The following is a 10,108-nucleotide window of genomic DNA, read 5'->3' as shown; positions in this document are numbered from 1 at the left end:
GGCGGGGCCCGGGAGCGCAGTCCCCGGCGAGCGGGCAGGACAGAGGAGCCAAGCAGCAGCCGTGCCTGAGCCCCGCGTCCCCTCAAGGCCGGACCCCTCCGGCAAGCTCCCTGGTGCCCAAACGGCTCTCGCGGTTCTCCGTAGCAGCAGCCACAAGCCCCAGGGCCTGCCTGCAGCCAAACTGGAGGTCTTTGGGGAGTGAGGGGCTTTTTTGCATCCCCTGTGCACTGCCCTCAATTTTCTCACATATTATGTGTGTGCCAGTAGCGCCTAGAGCAGTGGTTTTCAACCTTTTTTCATTTGCAGACCCATTTGGAAATTTTGAATGGAGGTGCGGACCCCTTTAACTTGTAAGTGTGGGCATTCACATAGTTTTGATCATTGGCGACGGGTAGGGGGTGCGCGCGAATGCACGTGCACCCCCGAGACTGGCTGCGCACCCCCTGGAAGTGCCAGCTGTGCTGCGAAACCAGCAGAAGTGCATCCCCTGCGCTGCTGAGGGACCCCACTGCCCTGGGTCATGGATTGGCTGCTGCTCCCCCTCCCCCCCAAATTGCTGACCCAATGCCCCCCCAGACTTGAGGGGCCCCAATTGCCCATGGTTTTGATTGGTCATAGACATTGATCATAGACTGGAGACCCTCTGGGTTAGAATACGAGGGGAACATGGTGAAGGGGACACAATGGTAGGAGTCTACTACAGACCTCCAAATCAGTAACGAGCTGGACCATGAATTTGCCAGGAAGCTGGCCGAGGCTGCACACTTTTGGTGCATGGTCATCGTGGGAGACTTCGACTACCTGGACATCTCATAGGAAGAGCACTCGGCCAAATCCGATCAGTCACAAAGCTTCCTCACATGCGTAGATGAGCTCTTACCAGTCTTAAGAAGTTTACGGGTCAACAAAGAGGTAAGGCGCTGCTGGACCTGGTACTGGCTAAAGGGGATAATCTAGTGAGTGACCTAAGAATCGAAGGGAAGCTGGGAGACAGTAACCACAAGTTGATCACTTTCACTGTCCATCGCAAAGCTGGCAAGTCAGTCAGCAATGCAGAAGACCTTGACTTTAGGGAAGCTGACTTTCATAAGCTCAGGAGGCTTCTTGTTGCAGTCCTGAGAGGCCATGATTTGACAGGGAATGGAGTTGAAGATGAGTGGTCGCTCCTTAAGGAAGCGATCCTAAAAGCACAAGGCAAGTCCATTCCAGCCCATAAGAAAGGTAGTAAAAGGGCTCAGCAACCCCTTTGGCTCAACAGGGAATTCATGCACCTCCTATGTCTAAAAAGAGAAGCTTATAAAGGATGGAAGACAGGAAACGCCACTAAGGAAGAGTATTTGGCACTGGTCCGCACCTGTAGGGAACAAACTAGGAAAGCCAAGGCTGTAACTGAACTCCATCTGGTTATATGAATCAAAGACAATAAAAAGTCCTTCAGATACGTGGACAGTCGAAAAAAAACCAAGGGCATCATTGGACCCCCCTGCTAAACCAAACAGGACAGCTGGCAACCAACACCCAGGAAAACGCCAACATGCTTAATGATTGACACCGTCTCTCACCCCATCCTAATTAATAAACTAGGCGACTGTGGCATAGACGCCTACACGGTCAGATGGATTGCAGATTGGCTGAAGGGTCGCACTCAGAGGGTGGTGGTGGATGGATCATATTCGACTTGGGGGGAGGTGGGTAGTGGAGTCCCCCAGGGCTCAGTCCTGGGGCCTGCGCTGTTCAATTTCTTCATCAGCGATCTTGATGTTGGGGTGGAAAGCAACCTGTTTAAATTCGCTGATGACACCAAAATTTGGGGGGAGGTGAGCACGCTAGCAGGGAGAGAGAGATTGCAGAAGGATCTGGATAGGTTACAGGGGTGGGCAAACAGGAACAGGATGTGTTTCAATACGGACAAGTGCAGGGTGCTGCACTTGGGTAGTAGGAACCAGCAGCACACTTATACGATGGGGAGCTCCCTACTTGAGAGCACGGAGGCGGAAAGGGATCTTGGTGTCATTATTGACTCCAAGATGAACATGGGCCGACAATGCGAGGTCATGGTTGGCAGGGCTAACCGGACCTTGTCGTGCATCCACAGGTGCATCTCGAGTAGAGCCAGGGAGGTGATCCTCCCCCTCTATGCGACGCTGGTCAGGCCGCAGCTGGAGTATTGTGTCCAGTTCTGTGCGCCCCATTTCAGGAGGGATGTGGACAACATGGAGAGGGTCCAGAGGAGGGCCACCCGCATGATCCGGGGACAACAGGGCAGACCCTACAGTGAGAGACTGCGGGACTTGAACCTATTCAGCCTCCACAAGAGAAGGCTGAGGGGGGACCTGGTGACCGTCTATAAACTCACTAGGGGGAACCAGAAGGGTTTGGGGGAGACGCTGTTTCCCCTAGCCCCCGCTGGCATAACAAGGAGTAATGGGCACAAGTTGATGGAGAGGAGGTACAGATTGGACATCCGAAAAAACTACTTCACAGTTAGGGCGGCTAGGAGCTGGAACCAACTTCCAAGGGAGGTGGTGCTGGCCCCTACCCTGGGGATCTTTAAGAAGAGGCTGGATACTTACCTGGCTGGACTCATTTGAGTCCCGTTTTTGTTTTTAGGGTGAGTGGGTTTTTTTTGGGTTGTTCTCCCGCCCTGGAGGGGGGTCGGGCTAGAAGATCTATTAGGTCCCTTCCGACCCTGAAACTATGAAACTATTACTTTGTGTCAGTCTTTCACCCAACACTGGGTCTTTCACCCAAAGGGACCACCCTGCTTAACAAGATGTGGGATGACCAGGGTAAGAGTGAATATATGCCCACCATTGGTGTAGATCTTGTGAGGGAACACCTTGAGAGACTGAGCACCCACAAATCAGCTGGCCCAGATAGATTGCACCCAAGAGTGCTAACGGAACTGGCAAGACATCATAGCACAGCCTCTGACGAGGATATTCAAGAACTTGTGGTGCTTGAGCTAAGTACCTGAAGATTGGAAGAGGGCCAGTGTGGTGCCTATCTTCAAGAAAGGGAGGAAGGAAGATCTGGGGAACTACAGGCCAATCAGTTTGACCTCAATCCCTGGAAAGATCTTGGAAAAAATTATCAAAGACAACATTATCAACAGGCTAACAGAAGACAACATTCTGAGGAAAGGCCAGCATGGGTTTGTTGCGGGCAGGTCTTGCCTGACCTATCTCATTTCCTTCTATGACCAGGTGACACATCACCTGGACAAAGGGGAAGAGGTTGATAACATATATTTGGACTTTAAAAAAGCTTTTGACCTGGTGTCCCATGATGTCCTCATGGAAAAATTGGGGAACTATGGTCTCAACTACCCTACAGTCTGATGGCTGGGGAACTGGCTCTGAGGTTGGACCCAGAGAGTGGTAGTTAATGGAACTGAGTCAACATGGCACTCAGTGATCAATGGTGTCCCCCAAGGCTCTGTTCTTGGATCTGTACTCTTCAATGTCTTTATAAATGGACTGGACTCTGGTGTCAGAAGTGGACTGGCTAAGCTCACTGATGACACCAAACTATAGGGAAGAGCGCCCATACTGGAGGATAGGCTAGTGATCCAGGCCGACCTTGATAGGCTTGCAAGGTGGGTGGATGAAAACCTGATGGCATTCGATACGACCAATCTCATTTCCTTTTACGACCAGGTGACCTATCACCTGGACAAAGGGGAAAAGATTGATGTCATATATTTTGACTTTAGAAAAGCCTTCAATCAAGTATCCCATGATCACCTCTTGGTAAAACTGGCTAACTGTGGCCTTGACCTCACCACGATCCACTGGCTGGGGAATTGGCTCCGCGGCAGGACCTAAAGGTGGTGGTGGATGGAAGTCAATCGTCGTGGTGCCCTGTGACCAGTGGGGTCCCTCAAGGCTCTGTCCTAGGGCCTTTACTTTTTAACATCTTCATCAGTGATGTGGACACTGGTGTCAGAAGCGGGCTGGCCAAGTTCGCCGATGACACCAAACTCGGGGGTAAAGCATCCACACCTGAGGACAGGAGGGTGATCCAGGCAGATCTTGACAGGCTTATGAAATGGGCAGACAAGAACCTGATGGTGTTTAACACCGAAAAATGCAAGGTTCTCCACCTTGGGAAGAAAAACCTACAGCATGCTTATAGGCTCGGCAGTGCTACACTGGTTAGCACTACAGATGAAAGGGACTTGGGGATCATGGTTGACCACAAGATGAACATGAGCCTTCAATATGATACTGCTGCTAATAAAGCGAGCAAAATGCTGGCTTGCATCCATAGATGCTTCTCAAGCAAATCCCGGGACGTCATTGTCCCATTGTACTTGGCCTTGGTGAGGCCACAGCTGGAGTACTGTGTCCAGTTTTGGGCTCCACAATTCAAAAAGGATGTGGAGAAGCTTGAGAGAGTGCAGAGGAGAGCCACATGCATGATCAGAGGTCAGGCAAACAGACCTCATGAAGAAAGGCTGAGAGCCATGGGACTCTTCAGCCTGGAAAATCGCAGGCTCAGGGGTGATCTGGTGGCCACCTATAAGTTTATTAGGGGTATTCACCAGGATCTGGTGGAATGTCTCTTCACCAGAGCGCCCCAAGGGATGACAAGATTGAATGGTCACAAACTCCTCAGCGACCGTTTCAGGCTGGACATAAGGAAGAACTTCTTTACTGTCCAAGCCCCCAAGGTTTGGAATAGTCTGCTGCCAGAGGTGGTTCAAGCACCCACTTTGAACACCTTCAAGACACTTTTGATTCATAGATTCATAGATGTAGGGTCGGAAGGGACCCAAGTAGATCATCAAGTCTGACCCCCTGCCCTGGGCAGGAGAGAATACTGGGTTCATATGACCCCAGCTAGGTAATTGTCAGGCCTTCTCTTAAAGACTCCCAAGGTAGGAGCCAGCACCATTTCCCTTGGAAGTTGGTTCCAGATCCTAGCTGCCCTGACTGTGAAAGGACCCAAGGACCGAGCCCCGGGGGACCCCACTGCCCACATCCCTCCAGGTCGAGTATGACCCATCCACCACCACTCTCTGGGTGTGGTCCCTCAGCCAATTTGTGACCCACCTGACTGTGTAGGCATCAATGCCACAGTCGCCTAGCTTTTTAATGAGAATGGGGTGGGAGACAGTGTCAAAGGCCTTCCTGAAGTCCAGAAAGACTACATCCACCATGACACCTGTGTCCAATGATTTTGAGACCTGATTGTAAAAGGCAATCAGGTTGTTCTGACAGGACCTGCCCCTAATGAACCTATGCTGGTTGCCCCTGAGCATCGTTCCCCCTTGCTGGTCCTTCCCAGATGTACTCCTGGATAATCTTCTCAAATAGCTTCCCCAGGATCAAAGTAAGACTAACGGGCCTGTAGTTGCCCAGGTCCTCCCTCCTCCCTTTTTTGAAAATGGGGACCACATTGTCCCTCTTTGAGTTGTCTGGAAGCTGGCCAGAGCACCACAAGTGCTCGTAAAGCCATGCCAGGGGCCCCTCAATAACCCCTGCCAATTCCCTCAGCACCCTGGGATGGAGAGCATCTGGACCTGCTGATTTGAATACATCCAGCCCCTCCAGAACTTCCCTAACTCAGTCCTCCCTAACCCTAGGCCTGTCAGAGTCTCTCCTGAGTCCATCCTGAATCTCAGTGGGGGAGATGTTTATCCTGCTGGGATCCTATGATCCCTGCTGACTTCCTGCCTCTGGGCAGGGGGCTGGACTCGATGATCCACCAGGGTCCCTTCCATCCTGAATGTCTATGAAATCTATGATACAGAGAAATGCAAGATGCTCCACCTCGGGGTGGTGGGGAGGGGGGAATCCCGCATTGCACTTACAGGCTCGGCACACTTGCTAGCACCACGGCCAAAAGAGACTTGGGGGCATGATTGACCACAAGATGAACATGAGCCACCAATGTGATACCACAGTTAGCAAAGCAAATAAAACTCTGGCTTGCATCTACCAATGCATCTCAAGCAAGACCCAGGAAGTCATCCTCCTACTGTACTTGGCCTTGGTGAGGCCGCAGCTGGAGTACTGCATCTGATTCCGGGCTCCACAATTCAGGAAGGATGTGCAGAAGCTTGAGAGAGTCCAGAGGAGAGCCACACACATGATAAGAGGGCAAGAGATCAGGCTGAGAGCCATGGGACTCTTTAGCCTGGAGAAGCACAAGCTCGGGTGATTTGGTGGCAGCCTATAAGTACATAAGGGGGGTGCATCAGGATCTGGGGGTACGCTTGTTCACCAGAGCAACCCAAGCGAAGACGAGGACCAGTGGTCACAAACTCCTGCAAGACCATTTTAAGCTGGACCTAAGGAAAAACTTCTTCACTGTCCAAGCCACCAAGGCCTGGAATGGACTCCCCCCAGAAGTGGTGCTAGTACCTACTCTGGACACTTTTAAGAAGCATTTGGATGCTTATCTTGCTGGGATCCTTTGACGCTAGGTGACTTCCTGCCCCTTGGGCAGGGGGCTGGACCCAATGGTCTCCCGAGGTCCCTTCCAGGCCTCATGTCTATGAAATCTATGAAACACCTTTCACGGACCCCTTAGACATAGTCTTTAGACTATGGTCTGCAGACCACAGCTTGAAAACCACTGACCTAGGAGATCCCCCAGCATGGATGAGTACCCCATTCTTTTGGGTGCTGTGTACTCAACAGAAAGCCCACGCCCCCAAAGAGCCCTTAAATCTAGGCCAAGAGACAAGAGGATCCATACAGTCGGAGGTGAACAATGAAACAATGAGGTAGCCCCTAGTCAATTCAGCCATCAGTGTTCTCAGCACAGCGGCTGCCTAACCTTGAAGTTTTATAGACACCACAACAGGTTTTAAGTAGCTGCAGGCCTCACTGATACATGTAAATAGTCAGGTGGCACTTAACAGGTTCCCGGTTTTGCAGAACCAATACGACTCCTTGTGGGCATAGTTCTTTCTGTGAACTTTTTTTCATCGGCTTTTAACATAGATCAGGAGATTTTGCTCCTTCAATTCTCTGCTTTGCCTGACCGGTGCCACTGAGTCATTGTGTCAGCACAATTCTACTTCCCTCCTGTGACATAAATGCATGAGGGTACTGTGAAAATTGGAGCTTCTTCAGAGCCTCAGAGGCAAACTCTGAGGGGGCAGCACAGCTGAACATTGAAAGCATGACAATTAGAGTAGCTACATTTAGTACTGCTCTAGGCCCAGCCCTTTCATGCCCCTTCCTCCACATGTCAACAGAGAGCACTGGGAAGAAATGCATGATGGCTGTGTACCAGCACAGCAGGCAACGTGACTCATTGGATCCTTAGCACCCCAAAGGCGACACTCCATTTTGTGAACTGTTTTTGAACTCTTCAATAAGTGCCAACTTTGTAGCAAAATAACCTAACTGCTATTCTGATGTGAGGACCCTGCTTTATTTTGCTGCTGTGTAAGTTGCCTGATTCTCAATGCTGCCTCCATTTATAGCAGTTTACTGATGTGATTATGCTAGGATGTGTTATTACTGAGGAGCACTTTGTAAAGTGCGGCATTAATTGAAAAGGGCAATGAAAACTGTCATTAGATACTACCACCTTAAGCAATTAAAAATTATGTACCAAGTCATGAGTAAAGAGCTTAAAAACAAGGCTCAAGTACTTGCCTTTAGGGTTCATATATCTTATGTGTTCTCTGTAACCAGGTGAACTAGAAATGTTTTCATGTGAGATTCTCACAAACTCATATGACTCCAGGAGTTAGAGCTTTATGAGAAACACAAAATAATACAAGCGTCATAATAAAATTACGTATTTGGCAAGCCTCGGTCTTGTGGGGTATGATTTCTCAGTTTATGCCTCCCCAGTTTACATGTATTAAGTTTGTTTCCCTACTCCCAGCCCGCTAACTGCTGGTCCTCTAGCACATCCTGGGAATCATGCTGGGTTCTTTATGGGTCATGCATCAATGCTAAGTAAGACTTTGCTGTCAAAACTCCCTTAGCTCTGCTTGTGCCTGAGCTGAGACAGATCCCAGATTGCTTACCTATGGCTCTCTGGACTCTGCAATGCCAACAAAAGTATAAAATGGTCAATATTTACTTTAAGCAAAAAAGCTAACATGTATGATTCTGTTAACATGCTTGGGCACAGATCACTGGAGCAATGAGGTGTATTTTTTTTTACATGGCTGCTTTTCTAAGCAGAATGGCATTTGCTTTCACACAGGTCCCAGTAGATGTGTGCTGGTCAAGTATGGCTTGCTGCCAGACCTTCTAAAACACTTGTTTGGAGAAAACTGCTGTATTCCCTGGAGATGTTTTTGCCTGGGGTAAGTTATAGATAGTTTCAGCCTTCACTGCTAGTGAATGAAGATTTTTGCTTGGCAGAGCTATTGATCTGGATTTCTCATGTTAAAAGTTAATTTCTGTTAGGAAATGTATCCATCATCTGAGGGACTGGAGGGAGTTAGGGAGGCAGGGAGAGTTATACAGCATAGCTGCATAGAGGTGAAGGCCACTGCTGTCTGAAATGTATAGTACTGTATCTCTTTCGGTTACAGTTGTAATGCATGTGTTATGTAATGTAAACCCCTTCTTGGCTGTAGTGACTGTGCCTTGCACAGTTTTATAATAGCCCACTAGAGGGCCCACCTCAGCTTAGAACCAAAAGTGTTATGTTTTTTTTTAATGTTACAGCATTACAGGGAAGATGAAAGAATTACATGATCTTATTAAAGGCACCTGGATACTGTTGACATTTTGTGATTAAAAAAACAAAACAAAACAGACTGCTATAATGCAGGAAACTTACATGTGGCTTGATCCAAAGCTTGTTGAAATCAGTTGGAGCTGTGCCATTGACGTCAGTAGTTTAAGATCACGCCTTTACTACTCCCTCCCCCCCACCACCAAAAAAACCCTTTCCTTTATAGATGGTGCAAGTGTGCAACCTCCCCAAAACTGCAAGGATAGTAGGCCTTTCTCATGATACACTCCTATGTGTGGCTATAAAAATTGTTTTAGAGGTCCCTTATAGTGACTTTTTATTCCAAGGGAGAAGTGAATGGATGGATATTCCATGCTTCTATCACATGTCAAAATGTTCCTGTACACTGCAGATTTTAAATGCACCTTGCGTTACTTAACCCACTACTAGCCATACTTTCACATTGAACATTCATCCATCACTATTTATTCTAATTTGTCTACTTTTACCATTATTGGAACATCTAATGTTCTCCAAACATTAATGATGTATCCTCATAAACCTCAGGGGGCCTCTGTTCTACAAATGGGGAAGGGAGGCTTAGAGAGATTAAGAGACTCTCTAAAATCACACAGCAAGCTGTTTTGCAAAACTAAGGAACCCAGGAGTCCTGACTTCCTGTTCTCCAATCTGACTGCCAAACAGCACTGCAATTATATCATTCCTACCTTGAGAATATTCAGGCAAGGTGATTACTTCCAGATGGGATCTAAAAGGCTGATGGCTGCCTTTTGGCCATGAATTCACTGCTCTATTGACAGTGGAAGGCAATGGGAACGTTCCTTGAATATCCTAATTGAGCTTTGAGATGAGTGTGCCCTTATATGGAACAGCCCTTATATGGAACAGCCTGCCACCGGAGGTGGTTCAAGCGCCTACACTGAACACCTTCAAGAGCAAACTGGATGCTTACCTTGCTGGGATCCTATGACCCCAGCTGACTTCCTGCCCTTTGGGCAGGGGGCTGGACTCGATGATCTTTTGAGGTCCCTTCCAGCCCTAATGTCTATGAAATCTATGAAATCTATATGAGCAGGCTAAACCACAGAACATATGAATGTTTCACTGAAACAAGCATATTAGATTCATGTCAGTTAACTGGATGGCATTTGGTTTCAACAGCAGATGTGGCTTCAATTCAGAGAACCCACTGCTAGAAGAATTGCTTCCCCTACAATAATTATTATTACTGGTAATACTGAGTATCTGGATCTGGAGATGGGGGGGAAAAAAAGAAACAATAGCTGGAGCAACAATATATTTTTCATAAATCCCCAGATAATGCGAGGCAGGAACTAAACATGACAGATGCACTGTTCCTCATGCTCAGACTTGGGTGTTTAAAGTTGACTCCCTAAATCCAAAATTTTGGCACACAAATGGCCTG

Source organism: Alligator sinensis, unplaced genomic scaffold (genome assembly GCF_000455745.1).
Source record: "Alligator sinensis unplaced genomic scaffold, ASM45574v1 scaffold404_1, whole genome shotgun sequence".
NCBI lineage: Eukaryota > Metazoa > Chordata > Crocodylia > Alligatoridae > Alligator > Alligator sinensis.
The sequence above is the reverse complement of the archived record's forward strand: the minus strand, read 5'-3'. Positions refer to the sequence as shown.